Here is a 16,728-nt window from a genome sequence, read left to right as displayed (position 1 = left end):
TTACTGAGGCAGTGAGGAAACAGCCTGACGTTTTGAGGTAGTGGGTACCGCCGGGGAGTTCAGGCTTATTGGAAGGGGTGTGCCTCACAGCGGTGGGGTCAGGGCGGGGGTGCCTTTGGCAGCTTTCAGCCACTGAACACATGAAGCTGGAGCGGGGAGGCGTGAGTGGGATTAAAGAAAGAGGGGACAGGACAGCGATGGCTCACATCCTGAGTCAGCCTGGGGTCGGTGGCAGCCATGATGATGGGCTGTGTCCCCGTGGGATTGCTGGGGAGTCTCAGAAACCAGAGTTACAAGGATGTGACCTCTCTGAGCATTTGTCCTCGTTCTTATTCTCTCCAGTGTGGCCAGGAAGAAGCCTGAGATTGAGAGAACTACTTCGGAGATTATATGGTGGCAGCCCCCTGCGGTGCCTCGTTTGATTACAGAAGCAAGAGACAGTAGTTTACAATCGCAAAGCTAAGGCTTCACTCCCAGAAAGGCCTGACTTCCTGGTAGGGGGAAAATGAGCTAGCAGGTTAGGGAGGTCACAAGGGGAGTTAGCGCATAGCACGGAAAACTGAAAAATGACTTGTTATATCCCTTGTCATGGGTCTAATTTGTTTAAAATCAAATCCATCTGTTCATTTCACACCCTTTGTCCTACTTCCTTGCTGCAATCCATAGTGGATTTCTCCATTACTTTAAAAACTGGCTGCCCTTACAATAAGCTAATAACTTACTTTGTGGTTAACTGCACCAGGATATTCTGGAACATGACCAATATTTGTTTTCTCTCGCTCTGTCTCTCAAATGAACTTCTTAGTTCATTTAGTGTGGCACGTTGGCAGAGAAAAAATTGTTAAGTCTCCTTCACAAAGCACAGCGTTTACAGGTTCTGAAGTGACGCAGGTAGGGGAAAAGATTTCTGTCACTCCACTAGGCCTTCCTCTCCCAGTGCAACCTACAGACATTCATTTGCCTCCCATGTGCCGTACATTACAAAAGACTTCCTGGCTCAATTGATTCCATTTATGATCTCCAAATCTTAATTTCAAATGAAGCTTGCTCCTTTTCAGGAAAGAATTATCTTCTATGCAATAAACCAGAGTCCCCTGAGGCATGCATTTGAGATGTATTGATTCCCTTAAGGTCTTCTAACCCATTAAAATATGTACAGTATTTCTGGTTAACTAATGGATCATTGGAAAAATGGGATTGCATGCAAGATATAATTCAAAGAAATGAACTGGGGGTTGTTGGCCAATCCATTCACAGGAACATTTGCTGATTGGGAAAATATTTTTTTTTTTTTTTGGCTTAATCCTTTGCCAGACCACACAAACTAGTGAAAGTTGTTATTTTTGATTTGTTGGACCTAATTCTGAAGACACAGCAGCAATGGAATTTGTGATTTTGTCACTGCTCCTGATTAAGAAATGACTGGCTGGCATTTAAACTCAGTTGAATCTGCACAGTTCGTGGATATTCCTTCCTTGTTGAGTGCAAGCTATTGCTAGATTTTATCTTGCATTCACGCCTATCTTCTGAATGGCCAAACATTTTGGAAATGTAATATTTATGAAATCGGATATTAAAATGGCAAGTGGTTTAAAGCTAAGGAATGGGTGTTGAAAGATCCCAACACAGGCGCTCACAGTAATTTTAACATTTTTCATTACTGAGGTAATTAAAAAATTCCTTAGGGCTGAATTATAGTAAAATTTTATGTATCTTTCTACTAAGCGTAAACTAATTTTCTTTCCCACTGGACAACCTTAATTTAAGTAGGAAATATTTTTAATCCTATCTCATTTATTCATATTATGAAAAATTACAAGCCTTACTAATTTTATTCAACATTATTTCTTTCTAAACATTCTTAGATTCAGTAACTGATATGCATTTAGTATTAAAGTTTAAGCAGAAATGAAACATGGAATTTTTGTCTCACCAGCAACCTTTCCTAGTTCATTTCTAATTCTTGGGTATTCTCAGAAAAGTCATAGGTCTGAACACTGTGTTTAAGTCCCTGAAAGTCGTGAAAAAATTTCCATACATTTTTCTTTTAACTTTGTAATTGAGGAATATATGAAATGCTGTGTGATCTTGGACAAGTCTTTAACTTATCTAAGAAATTTAATGAACTATATTCTCTTCCTTACCTAATTCCTGAAGCAGCAAGTGAAATGCTGGTCAAGCCCTTTGACTCTTTCAAGCCACAAGTTGTCATTTTGTATCTTATGATTCTAGTGGCATGGATTTCTGATACTTACGGAAACAGAGAAGTGAATGTAGCATACAAGAATTGGTGCAGAATCTGATTGAAAGATGTTATGTCTGGCTCAGGTGGTAGAGAATCTGCCTGCAATGCAAGACCCGGGTTCAATCTGTTTTCAGGAAGATCCACTGGAGAAGGGAATGGCAACCCCCTCCAGTATTCTTGCCTGGAAAACCCCATGGACAGAGGAGGTTGGCAGGGATGTGTTTTTTAAAACCATACCTAGCTTAAGTTTTTGGCAATAACTATTATTTAGGAATGAGATTCATTAACTAGGAATTCTGCTTGTGTCTCTGGCACTTCCTCTGCTCAACACCCTTTGCTGTGTGGACCCCTGTAACCCTAAGGCTGGCCCCAACCCGCTTAAGCTGGGTTGAGGGTGTAATTACCCTGATAATATGGTGCTATCAATTTAATCATTACAATCTAGACTGTGTTGTCCAAAAATTTATAGTTTGTGTCCTTTTTTTTCTGGGATTGGGGGGTGGGGGGGCGGTTTATCAGATTTTAGTTCCCTGACCAGGAATGGAACCTGGGCCCTCAGCAGTGAGAGCGCGGAGTCCTAACCACTGGACCACCAGGGAATTCCCTGTATTTTTTTCAAGTGATAGTCTCTAGATGCAAGTGACAAGAGTACCCTGATTTCTATTTCCATACTGATCTGCTCAAATAGAACCACTTTAAGAAAGCAGAGCTGACTCTGACTCTCTGCTGTTTATCCACCTGCACTATTTAACTCCAGCTGAGTTTTTCTGCTTCTCACCTCAGCTTACTTTTGCAGGCAGTCTGTTCCTCCTTTTTTCACAGACAGCTGGGGAAAAGTATCTTCCAGTTTATCTGTTTGCATGTCTGGTTGCTAGACTATGAAATCCCCAGCAGCAAGAGTTGGTCTCATGCACTTTTGTGCCACACCTGGCACAGAGTAGATCTTTTCTAAATTAATAAAAATGCCCGAGTGGGTACAGTGACTAGTTGTTTCTTTAATCAGACTTTCAATTGCCTTCTCTTGTCTTTTCTAACTCTTTTAGGTTAAACCTGTATGACTTAGTAATAAGAAAAAAAATATTTAAATTAAAATATGGGTATTTATGTTTAATTCTGTGAAAGTGTAGGGGAAGTACACTGATTGAAACCGCCCACCCTGGCCAGGCACCATAGTAACCATTTGCATGGGTTGTTTTAGGACAGGAGGTTCTGATAAGGAACACGGAACTAATAAGCCTCCACCAACCGGAAGAGTTCAGGAAAGGTCACAGTGAGACACCACATGTCCGACCACCTCCCAGAATCCTTCTCTCTGGCATCCATCTTGGCTGAACAAGGCGTGCACCACCAGGAAGGACTCTGAGTCAGAATGACTGGCTAAAGACAACCCGGAAACTATTCCCATCACCGTAAAACCCGAGACTGCAAGCCGTGAGACAGAGCAGTTCTCCTGGGTTCCCTCACCCTCCTGCTCTCCGCCCGGGCGCCCTTTCCCAATAAAACCTCTTGCTTTGTCAGCACGTGTGTCTCCTCTGACAATTCACTTCCGAGTGTTAGACAAGAGCCCAGTTTCGGGCCCTGGAAGGGGTCCCCCTTCCTACAAGAAAAGCATTTCCACTGCTATATTAAACTATTAACTTTTAAAAAAGCAGTCTGGACAAAGCATAAATCAGCCTTGTGGGCATGTTTTACAGATGTTTATATTATTTGTTGAAACACATTTGACTGTGCATAGGCACATGGGCCTGTCTGAAAGAAGAAATAGTCTCTCTGTGCTCCCCCAAAGATTCCAACCTGTTACCCATTCCTTTTTGATTTTTCTTTCCAACTTTCCTATCCCATCACTTAAAACTGGTTGGTGTAGCCCTAAACCCCTAAACAGAAATTATTGAATGCTAATAATTTCTGGTAAGCAATTTAGAAGACGTTTAAGTCACTAATATATATGTGATTCCCCTTTTTATTGCAATTTCCAGGGAAAGTGCTACAGAGTGATATGTGGCAATAACAAATTCAGAAGGAAGGGAATATGAAATTCAGCGAGCAGCGTGAATGATTTGCTGTTAGCATGGGGCCCAATAACACTACAAAGCTATAAACTCTGTCGATCTAGATTGCCCAGTTAGGTGGCAGAGATGCAATTTGTCTTTTCTGAAGCCGCCTGCTGTTTGCTAGCTCCATCTCCTGTCACAGCCTATTAGCTCCCCAAGAAAATTGGTGGGAAATTGCCTGCAGATTGTAGGAAATTGCATCTCCAGGCCCTGGAAAAAATGTAGGATAGCACAACACTGACCCTCCCAGAGCAGCTATTAATGCAGCAAAGAGTGACCTTTGACTCTCCGGGAAACGACTTTGCTATTTGCTGAATAAAGTCTGTATTATGTGTGGCTGAAGGAAGGTGCAAATGATTATCCTGGGGAGGCTTGCAACCAACCTGCTTTTAAAAGCCTAAATATTAGTTAGAAGATTTGTTTTTTGTTTGTTTATTTGTTTGTTTTAGGTGCGGAGGGTTTGAGTGCTATGGCTCTGCAGGGAGAAAACAGTCTAGTTGGCTTGTTTTTGTAAGCACCTTTTCCCTGAGTTAAAAAGAAGTGAATCCTCTCAAGGAAATGCTCATGAAGCTCTCAGGCAAAAATCCAGGAAGTGAATCTTTCAAAGAGGAGATTAAAAGACAAAGATGAGCCCATCAGGGCCCCGGTTTGTTTTCCCCTTGGTGCTGCTGCGCGTACACCTGGGGCTTCCCTGCCCCCCTTCCTAATTGCGTTTTACAGTTCCGTCTATTTCCACTCACTTCTGAATTATTTTCTTTATAGACCATCCCCAGAAGTTCAGACATCAAGATAATTCAGTGTTCCACAGGGGTACATATTGTGCATATTTTAAGCATCATTAACTTTATGTTACAAAAAAAAAAAAAAATCAAGATCCTGACATGGTATTTACAGGCTTGCAGTTCTACCTAGAAGGATCTGAGCTCCCATTTACAAGCCACAGTTTTGGAGAGCAAGAACAACAGTTGAGCTGCTCAGAATAAGTCAGATGCCCTCACTACCTCCGAATCCTAAACACTGTCCCCTAGTCCCACCCTCTCTCTCATTGCTGGGTTGGTCACATTTAGTGCCCTTGGGAGCAAAATGAGATGGCAGGACACAGATCGTCATTGCTATAAAGTAAGATCTAATCCAAATTGACAAAGAGAAACCTGATACAGGGAGAAAGAACACCAATGGTAGCTCCAAATTTTTACATGACAGAATGCATTGCCCGTTCTCTCCTGTGCTTCTAATTTAAGATCAAAATTGCTGTTTGACACCTTAGCTTCTCTTTCCTTATAAACTGCACTGTTACTCCCTTTATGATTTGCACAGATTAAAAAAAAATGAGTCTCCTCTCATCTCTTTGCAGGGTTTAGAGGTATTTTTTAGATCTGCTGCCTTTTTACATTTGGTTCTTACTTCTAGAGAGAAAAGTATTGGACACTAGGTCATATCAGAGTGCACTGAATTTAGACTGAAAATTTCTGAGCTTTTGAATGGGCTCTGACGCTCTACCTGTACGGTCTTGGGTGATTTTTTTTAAGCTTCTTGGGCCTGTTTTTCATGATCTAAAAAACAACGGATGTTCTTTAAGAACCCTTTAAGAGTTGAATTCTGTGATAAAGGGTAAAGACCTGGAGATTGAAAATTGAGCTGCTGCTCCTCTTCCTGCCTCCTTGTGGGCTTTTCTTTGACTGATTGTTCTTGAAGAAGGGGTTCTGCTTGGTCAAAGAAGATATTCTGGAGTATGCAAGCACCCAATATGCAACTGGCTAGCTTATCAAACATTGTATGTAAAGTGAATACTTGCTTATGACTATTAGAAGAGCCTGAAGAAGTTCTTAAGACATGATCCCTGGGGGTATACTGACTACCAGGGTGAGTTGATATTACGTGGCAGAAGGCCCATCACAGGACAGCTGCTAGAGAGTGGAATTTAGGTACAGAGTCCATATGTATGTAGCCCCACACTATAGGATATGGGAAGGAATATCAACTGAGGTCCTGTTAACTTGAAAATGTTACATTAATTAAAAAAAAAGACAGAAGTTACATACTATATAATACCATTTGAACGATGTATTTCATACATCCATAAAGACAAAAGCAGGTTAGTGGTTGCCAGACACTTGATGATAAGGAGGATGGGATAACAGGGAGTGGCTGTGTAATAGTTTTGGGTTTTCACTTTAGGGAGATGAGCATGTTTTAGAACTAGATAGAGGTGATGGTTGAACAACTTGGTGAATGTATTTAGTGATACTGAACTAACTGTACATTTTAAAATGGTTGAAATTATGTTGTGTGAATTTTGCCTCAATCAAAGAAAAAAGTCTACTTAAATTGAGAAATAAAGGAACAAATGCAAGAGTATATAATTACTTAAAATTTAAAAGGGAGCTTTTAGCCCAGACAATATCTTGCCACAACACAAATCACCCTATAACCCTTCTTATTAGACTTTCCCCACTCTAATCTTTAACCATAATGATGATTTGAGAAATGACTGGAAGTTCTGATGTACCAGAACTCTAAATAACCCTACAGCTTCAAAAGCCAATGCTAGGACTGATTTTGCGATACTTCCATATTCAGATAATTTGTGAACACCATTTTTCCTACATATTCTGTCGAAATCCAATTCAGGTGCCATGTCTTTTTTTAAAAGGTTTCCAATTTGAGCTGAAAGAGATCTCTGCCTCCTCTGATGAATGGCATCTACCGAACTTTTTAGGGCTTTACTCACTTCCTATCTTGGATCATGGTTGCTTATTTTTTCCGACATGCTTTACCTCCCTTACTGGAGGCCAGAATCACAGCTCCCTCACCTTTGTGTCCTCCCAGACAGCAGGGCAGTACATACTCAGCCAACATTTGAACTCTGGCTCTTATTTTCTTCTCTACCTAGAATGTGCTTTGTAGAATTTCACAGCCTTCTCTTCCTTCCTTCTACTTAGCTGCTGGGTTTTTTTAAGAGAGGTCCACATTCCCTATTCTCAGCTGAGATTCAGAGTGGGTGAAATGCCTTCTGGTATGATGCCACCCCTCCAGCCAACTTCACGGATGGTCCTATCTGCATATTCCATAGCTGAAAATCCTACAAAGATGACAGGCTTGGGCCCATGTCAACCTGAAGCCAAGGGCTTCCCAAGTGGCTCAGTGGTAAAGAATCCACCTGCCAAGCAGCAGATGTGGGTTTCACCCCTGGGTAGGGAAGATCCCCTGGAGAAGGAAATGGCAACACCCACTCCAGTACTTTTGCCCGAAAAAATCCCATGGACAGAGACAGGAGCCAGGCAGGGTAAAGCTCATGGGGTCGCAAAGAGTCGGAAATGACTGAGCGGCTAAACAACAAGACCTGAAGCTGAAGGTGACCATTTGCCATGGTGTGGGGAGAGGTTGCCTGGGAATATAGCCAACAAGAAGAAAAGCAGGCCGGGCGGTGGAGAGAGACTGATTCTGGGAATGTTGTTTGGATACCAGGATTCTAGCAATGGGGAGCCAAGTTTGCCCCTGGACTTTTCAGTTCAATTAGCCAACTTTCCCCTCTTTTTTTGCTGAGACCATTAGAGTTGGGTTTCTTCCTCTTGTCTTTGAAAGACTTGTCCGATACATTCTTGGTATCTCTTCACTGTGTTCAAACCATCTTGCAAGGCTTGGGTAAAATCAGATGTTCTCTGGGCAGCTCTCACATCTCTTCTTATATTTTTATTTATTCACCCTGCTATTTATTATACTACTTTGAACAGAGGTTTATTGAGCATTAGAACAAAAGTAGATATGTAAAAGAATAAGATGGTTTTTGTTTTTAGGGAGTGATATTTAAAGAACATCTTTAGGCAATTTTATATAGTTTATATCTCCCTTAATCCTTATATTAGTCTTGTGAGGTGAATACTGCCACCTGTATTTTATAGATGGTAAAACTGGGAATCAGAGGTTATACAACTCAGTTGCATAAGGCCACGGTTTGAACATTTGGACTCCAACTTGGAATTCTGTTTCCTTTGTCCTTCCAATGCAGTTTGTCTTACATTATGTCTTTTTTGTCTTCTCCACTAGACTCTGGGTCCTGTAAGGGCAGGGACTGCAGCTTCCTTATTTTTCAGGCATATATTTTAGTAGAGTCTCTTGATGATAGAATTCAGTTGGTTTTTTTTTTTTTTTTTTTTGGTGTCTTGATGGATAGCTGGGTGAATAATTTTTGTTCTCTGAAATCCAAACCAGAATTCACATCTCCAGTTCCAAAGGAGCTGGAAATGCCAGGCTGCTGTTTCTGAGGCTCAGAAGACTGTGCAACCATCTATTTCCTCTGAGCGGTCACCCCCTCAACACACCGTCTGTGGAGCCTCTAGGACTCAGAGTCAATGAAGGTTTACCATTTTAACTTCAGGGCCATTCAACTTGCAAAGTCAGAGCTAGAAAACTTTCGAAATGAAATATTTTAATCATACTGCTTGAGATTATGGTCCCTTTCCATGGAAACGTTCCTTCCACCATTCTTTCTCCTGCATAGGGTCACACTGGAAAGGCCGTAAGTGTTGTGGGTCCAGCTAAGAGGAAGTTGAGCTGGGGGTAGAACTTAGTGAGATATGTTTACTTGTTTCATAGTCGGTTCCAGAAGCGTATAGTGGGTGCTTATTTAGAAGGAGAATTAGCCTAGGTGTTCAGCTGTGGGCAGGCTCCCAGGAACTCTGCTATTGCCAGCTGGCTCCTTAGTGTTGTGCTGTGAAGGTGTGGGGAAGGAGCTACCTTCAACAAGAACACATTTCATAGCCCAGCACTGTAAGAATATAAGTGGAGGAAAAACAAAATTGGAAGCGTATAGAATCAGAAATTGGTGTGGAAAATGTGTCCCATCATCAGCTCTTAATAGAAAATTTGATTCTCATCAGAGTCTAGTAATTTGTACGCAGGTCAAGAAGCAACAGTTAGAACTGGACGTAGAACAATGGACTGGTTAAAAATTGGGAAAGGAATATGTCAAGGCTGTATATTGTCACCCTGCTTATATAACTTATATGCAGAGTAAATCCTGCGAAATGCCAGGCTGGATGAAGCATAAGCTGGAATCAAGATTGCTGGGAGATATATCATTAACCTCAGATATGCAGATGACACCACCCTTATGGCAGAAAGCGAAGAGGAACTAAAAAGCCTCTTGATGAAAGTGAAAGAGAAGAGTGAAAAAGCTGGCTTAAAACTCAACATTCAGAAAACTAAGATCATGACATCCAGTCCCATCACTTCATGGCACATAAATGGGGAAACAATGGAAAGAGTGACAGACTTTATTTTTGGGGGCTCCAAAATCACTGCAGATGGTCCCTGCTGGAAAAATGACAAATCTAGACTTCAAATTAAAAAGCAGAGACATTACTTTGCCGACAAAGGTCTGTAGAGTCAAAGCTATAGTTTTTCCAGTAGTCATGTATGGATGTGAGAGTTGGACCATAACGAAGGCTGAGCACTGAAGAACTGATGCTTTTGAACTATGGTGTTGGGGAAGCTCCTTGAGAGTCCCTTGTACTGCAAGGAGATCAAACTAGTCCATCCTAAAGGAAATCAGTCCCAAATATTAATTGGAAAGACTGATACTGAAGCCGAACCTCCAATACTTTGGTTACCTGATGTGAAGAGCTGACTCATTGGAAAAGACCCTGATACTGGGAAAGATTGAAGGCAGGAGAAGGGGACGACAGAGGATGAGATGGTTGAATAGCATCACTGACTCAATGGACATGAGTTTGAGCAAGCTCCGGGAGTTGGTGAAGGACAGGGAAGCCTGGCATGCTGCGGTCCATGGGGTCACAACAAGTCGGACATAACTGAGCGACTGAATTGACTGAATACCTAGTAAATGGAAGTTGTTTCCTCTCAGGAATAACCCGATAGTATAACATGCAGAGTTACAAAGACATTGTAATTTTTTTTTTCTTTTGTGAAGGGAATTGAGGAAAACCCAAAATTCGTATAGGCCTTTGTAAGGGACCCATGGGAGTGAGGGACCTAAAGCTAAAGCTTCGTTCCTTTCATGGTAAATCTGCCTCAGAAAATGCCTTTCAATATTGTTGTTGTGTGAAGAGATGGTCAAGGGTGCAGACAAAAAATGGAGGTGTGGCATATAGGTTAAAATGTCAGTATTTTACATGTTTTGTGACTTTGTGATATTTTCCATAAAAATTAGCAATGTGTTGTGACTTTCTTTCATTCTAAAGAATTATGAAGTATGCCTTTTATTAAAGAGCACCTTCTTCTCCCTGACAAAAATATTTTAAAATCTCCAGAGCTCCCCCAAATCTGAATTTGCCACTCCTGAGATTAACTATCCCAGTTTCTTTGGGTCAGTCATTTCCCTCGACATTCATGAAATTCACCTCAAAGTGTTTCACATTGTTCTGGAGAGGCATTCTACGTTCGGTTTTCTTCAGGGACAGGGGATGTGGCATCTTTGTGATTTCTGTGTTTGTAAATGCTAAAGCAATAAGATCCTCTTGCTTTCTAATTGTGCAGCAGTCATTTTGGGCTCTGTAGTAACCTAAGCTTCTGGATCTGGGAGAACATCGTTTCTTGCCAAGAAGTTGTACATAAGGCAAGACGTTTTGGCTTGGCATAGAATAGGGTTGAAATTGCATATGGTGGTAGAGTACTGTTAACTACCATTTATGTGCAAACAGGCCAAAGCCTAGGGGGAAAAAATGTTCTACCCAAGTTCATGGAATAATGAATATCAGAGTTGCAATTATAATTTTCCAGCTCCCCAACTGCACATGCACTTTGCAGGTTTACAATCCTGCACAAAAACCTGAGAGAGCACAGATGGGCTTCTAACCCCTGCTAATGAGAGCATCACTCTTCATTGCTGGGATAATTAAACAAATATTTAGTGGTCAGAAACCCACCCAGACTTTAAATAAAATCAATCAAACCCCAATCCCTTGGGAGGCGTTGATTTTGGATTTTTTTTTTTTTTTAACATTGACGTGTAACTCCATGTGTGTGTGTGGTTCTTATTTTTATAATTTAAAGCAGAGGAGAGTTAATCCAATTGCACTATGCCTATTGAAGAGCCACATTCCCCAGAAAGGTCCTGCTCTGACATTCAAAAGGCACCAGGTCAGAAGAGTGTTTTGTCCCTGGTAATTGCTCTTTTCATCCTCAGAATTTTCCTTCTTTCTTATGGAATTAGGCGCTTTAAGTAAATTGCAAACAGTTTCCCCTGTGTGAGGCAATGTCTAGCCCACCATACTACAGGACACAATCATTGACATTTCTTGTGTAAATAACAGCAGTTGGATTCAGCACTTTCAAGGATGGGAGCTGAAAAAAATAATGGACTGTTTTTTCCAAGATAAAACATACTGTATGTTCCAGAAATTCGAAGGGTCTGAAGAATGGAAGGAACAAATTAATACATAATTCCTGTGTTATTTTTGTTACAACTCATCCACTCCACCTATCTCTCCTAATTCTCTTTACTCAGCTATACTTTTTTTTTTTTTTCTGTAGAATTTATCGCTCTTGAACAAACTCCGGGCTTTTATTTATTTGTTATGACTATAGTTTATTATCTGCCTCTGCCTGCTAGAATGTAAGATCTAAGGGGACAAGAATTTTTATCTGGGTGTATCCCAGGCACCTAAAATAGCACCTGGCATACAATAGGAGCTCAAGAAATAGTTGCTGGATGACCATGTGCTGTGTGTCAGCACTTGGAGAGTAAAAAGTGAATATGATATTATACTTTCCTTTGAGGCACTTAATTACTTTCTCCATGGATTGAATGCTAGAATTTTGGCATTAAATATTTATACCATTCTTTCTTATCCTTCCTAGTAGAACCCTGATTTGTTTGAGGTGGCAACATGTCTAATAAAAACAGCCTATTATGTAGCCTGCCTTGCAGCTTTTCTTTTAATTCTGGCCAACATGACACAAATCAAATTCTGTTAGGAAGGACTTGGAAAGTTTTGCTTTCCTGATGTAGATGTTTTCTTTTCCTCTTTGACACTTGTTTCTTCTTGTCTGGAATGTGGATGTGATGCCTGGAAGTACAGAGGCCATAGTGAGGCCAGGAAGATGAAGGTAAAATGCTAACGATGGTATGGTGATAAGACAGAAAAGGATACCTGGTTAAGCTTTTTCTATGTGAATCTATATTACAGTGACTCAAAGACAATCCTACAAAATATACCCATCTCAAATTGTGACTTAGCTAAATATCTTTCATAGTTTTCACCATCCCAGTCTTTCAGAGAGTTAAGCTTTTTGGATCCATTCTACATTTTGGTGCCTTACTATCATGGACCCAGAAAGTCTCAGAAATAGGGGGGAAGGAAGATGACAGGAGCGCAGGAGATTCCTGCTAGAAGGAATACACTTAGCAAATAAACCGAGTCATTTAAAATGCTAGAGGGCAAAATATCCCTACTGTAGCTGCTCTTCAGAAAGTAACCACTTTTTAGCAGAGGCTTTATGTTTTTTTCTCCCCTCTTGGGGCACTAGATTATAGTAGATTTATTGCTATCCATGTATAGGGACTAAGTAGAGATATTGAAAATAGGATATTGGATAGGACTGCTGAGTCATCTGGAAAACCTTTGCACTAACATGGTGGTTACTGTGCCTCTCACACAGCTGGATGCATACAGGTATATAAACATGCGTGATGTGTAAGAATATCCTCCGTGCATCCCCAAACCAGTCCGTAGTTTAGTTCTCTCTTTAGTTCATTTAGCCAGAATAGCCATTCTTACCAGTGGCTCCCATTTTGATACTTGCACAACAATAAATTTTATTTTGTTTCTGGTAGATTAGCTGGCAGCACCCTACAAAAAATAAAATATCTCCCTTATTTCTGGGACCTTTCACATGCCTCTATTATGGATTTTCAGATTTGTTGCTGTGATTTTTATTTAATTTTTATGTAAAGCTAATCCTCTAAAAGGAAACTCACAATTCTCTTCTGCAATGTACATTTAGAAACATTAGCTGTGGCTTTTTTAAAAAGATGCTATCTTATTATTGAAATGTATCTTTTAAAACCCTTTAAAGATGCTGCTGCTGCTAAGTTGCTTCAGTCGTGTCCGACTCTGTGCGACCCCATAGATGGCAGCCCACCAGGCTCCCCCGTCCCTGGGATTCTCCAGGCAAGAACACTGGAGTGGGTTGCCATTGCCTTCTCCTTTTAAAGATGACAAAACCTAAAACAAACAAAAAGCCTTAAGTAAAACATTCTACCAAAAAGAAACCATCTATTCCCTTTTCTAGCTCTGCAGGAAGACTTTGCTTCTATGCTATTTTGAGGAAATTTGCGTTATGAGGAGCAAAATGAGAGCGAATAGGTAAGAAATAAGTCCACTTCTGTTCTGAGCAGCTTTGTCTATCCTAGGAACTTCAATCTCTGTGAGAAAAAGAACTTTAATTGTAGTTTATATGATTTCATGCTCTTGGATTCCTCTTCCCTTTATTATTTAAGAAATTGATTTCCAATTTCAAATATATTTTTTACCTAGTTATCTTTTTTTAATGAAAATTTGAAGACAAGCAAAACCAATTTGTTCTACAGAGAGACTGAAAAAACTCCATCTATTACTAACCAGTAAGTCCAAGGATCATGTTTTACCTTAAATGTCTCTTGGGAGTTGTCTCAATATTTGAAGACAGAGGCAGGGCACCCTACCTCTAGTATTTATTCCTTCATTTCTCTCCATCAGTAGAACCTTGGAACCTGAAGACAGAGGCAGGGCTCCCTACCTCCAGTATTTATTCTTTCATTTCTCTCCATCAGTAGAAACTTGGAACCCAGAATAAAGACAGAATATATAGCTCGGTGTCATCATATGAGTAAGTTGTGGCCAGAATTGGTGTGTACAGCTCCTGGGGAATGGAGGTGGCTTTGTTTCTCTTTTCTTCTTAGCATGTGGATATGATGTGGCTTGACCACTTAAAGAAATATCTTTTCTCTATGTATTTTTCTGGGAGTCGCACAGACAGAGGGAATTTTTACATCCCACCCACACAAATGGGACTTGTGATTGGAAATTTTCAAGACTTAATTTTCTTTCGACTATCCAAATCCGAGGCCAAAGCCCAGTGAGGCATGTATGCCTGATATCTCCCTCTGTAAAATGTAAGGAATGTTTTCCCCCCTACTCTCTGAGACTATATATATTTGGGTTTAGGAGGGCACTTTATGTCAGAGCTTTTTAATCTGACCCGCTTGCTTGCTGGAGCCCCAAGTTTTACTGGGTGCAGCCAAGTAAAAAATGAGCTATGGGCCTCTTGAGGATTTTTAGATAGTCCTAAGATAAGTGCTCTCTCTACTGCTTGCTTAGTTCTGAGATTCACATTCTTCATTTCTGGCCTCCGATCCATCCCTATATTTCCCTGCCAGCCACGCCATGCATTCAAATGACATATTAAATATTTTATTCAGCATTTTAGCTATGCCTGAAGGGATTAGTCTGCCATGTTGCTGGAAATAGAATTCTAAATTCTGTTTTGTTTCATGTTTGAAAAATAATGCTTACTTGATCACTTTACATTCATCAGCATTGCTTCTTTTATTAGCCTGTCCTTCCTTATGTTAAACTCAGAGCTATGGGTTTCCCTTCATTTTTTTTCCTTTCCTTTCTTCTGCGCCTTCCTTCTTATCTTTGGTTTTACTTTCTTTCCTTCTTGCTCATTCTTTCCTTTTCTTCCTCCTCCTCTCTTCTCTCTCCTCCTTCTTCTACATCTTCTCTCTCTCATTTTTAAAAGGAATCTAGGATCCCAGAGCCCAAGATATCAGTGGGTTCTAAGGAAGCGGTAACAGAATCACTGTCCACCTCCACATTTATTGAGTACCTACTGTGTGTCAAGCACTGTGTTAAGCACTGGCGCTCTATGTATGCACCAAGATCTATAGATGAATCTATGGATCCTTTCCTCAGATAACCAGTTGTGTGGGTGATTGTACACTGTTGAATACTGTGACAAGGGGAAGTGTAAGATGCTAAGTTGATACAGGAGAGGGCAGATGTAGAACGTTTTCCATGGGAGCCCATCCTAAAAGGTGATCTATACATGGGAATTTCCTCTTAAGAGAGCCACATGAGTAAATCAGGAGTGAGTGACTAATGTAGTACAGCCCCTGGAGTTAGAATTTTATCTGGGAAACAAATGCTATATTATTATTGCTTATATGACACAGGTATGAGAGTGTTTTTAGCCTCAGAAAAATCACAAAAAATTTTTTTCCATGGCAATGTAGTTAAACTTTCACACCCAGGAAGCCCAGGAGAAGTCTCTTGCTCTTGAATGGGTAGATACTGCAATCCAAGCTCGAAGTTCAAGAAACAGACCCTCATTAGTCAGACTGCAGACGTCAATCTCATAGGATAACAGAACTGCCCATGGTTTCTCTCCAACCACAGCATGGTGGCCTGAGATAATCCTTTGCAAAGAGTTGACACAAACCATTACAAAAAGCGTTATATTGCATGTCAATATTTGAACCTCCTAACTGAGATGGGTGAAATAATGGCCTGCAGATAGGACTGTCTCCACAGGCTCATTTTCCAATTTCCATAATGTAAAGTGGAAGAACTTTGTTAAAATCCAGTTTATTAAGGTCATGTTTTACACCAGAATCCCCAGACACGTAGTTTTTATTAGTACAAAAGTGCAAAGTGAGAAAACAGACAATTCAAGGACCTGTAGGCTGCTGGGCATTTCTCTGTATGTAGTACCACCTGTTTTCTTGGTTACACCCATTGGCTAGAGCGGGGCCCAGTGGATGACAGACTGCATGTACTCTTGGTTGTAGATCACAGCTGAACAAATTGCTCCGGAGTGTGAAAGGTCAGCGCAGTGTAAACAGAAATCAGCAGTGACCTATAGAGTCATCGCGAGACATAATAAATACCGTCTTCAGGCCCCCTCCCTCCTTCTGCTGATTCAGGTCTTCTCCAGCACCACGGGGCTTGACTCTGGAACAGTATTTCAAAGCCAGCAGATCATTGTATTTGGAGCAGATTTTCTAACTGTGCTTTAAACCTGGGGAAAATAGCTTTTAGCTCCTTCTGAAAATGTCATCATACATGTGGAGCTTCATTGAGAAAGAGCAAAATACTTTTTAGAACACTCCATTAGCTTTGGCTACCATTAATTTTGCTATTCTGAAAGAATTTCTTCTCGGTTTAAGGGCTAAAAATAGGGTTTTTTTTTCAATCCAGAATATAATTTTGTGGCAGAATCGTTAACTTTTTGTATCCTTAAAATCCCCTAGTGACCATGTAGTCCTTCTGTATGCCTTTATGAGGGCTCTCCAGGCCAGTGAAACCTCTTGCCAAAGTAGGGATAGGCCCGTATTCATCCTATTTCTTTCCCTAGGACAACTGTGAATTAGTCAGGAGGGCCTAGTCTAGTTGCAGCCCATGTTGGGCGAAGAGACACTCTCAGATT

At 40.7% G+C, this 16,728-nt stretch overlaps 1 non-coding gene across 1 annotated transcript; it reads right to left on the bottom strand.

Moving 5' to 3' along the window:
• Positions 1–2,771: 2,771 nt before the first annotated feature.
• On the bottom strand, positions 2,772–2,844 carry TRNAE-CUC (transfer RNA glutamic acid (anticodon CUC)). The gene has a single exon. It is a non-coding gene; the product is annotated as a tRNA-Glu (tRNA).
• Positions 2,845–16,728: the final 13,884 nt, after the last annotated feature.

The sequence above is a fragment of the Muntiacus reevesi genome, chromosome 17, assembly GCF_963930625.1.
Source record: "Muntiacus reevesi chromosome 17, mMunRee1.1, whole genome shotgun sequence".
NCBI classification, from domain to species: domain Eukaryota; kingdom Metazoa; phylum Chordata; class Mammalia; order Artiodactyla; family Cervidae; genus Muntiacus; species Muntiacus reevesi.
The sequence above is the reverse complement of the archived record's forward strand: the minus strand, read 5'-3'. Positions and strand labels throughout refer to the sequence as shown.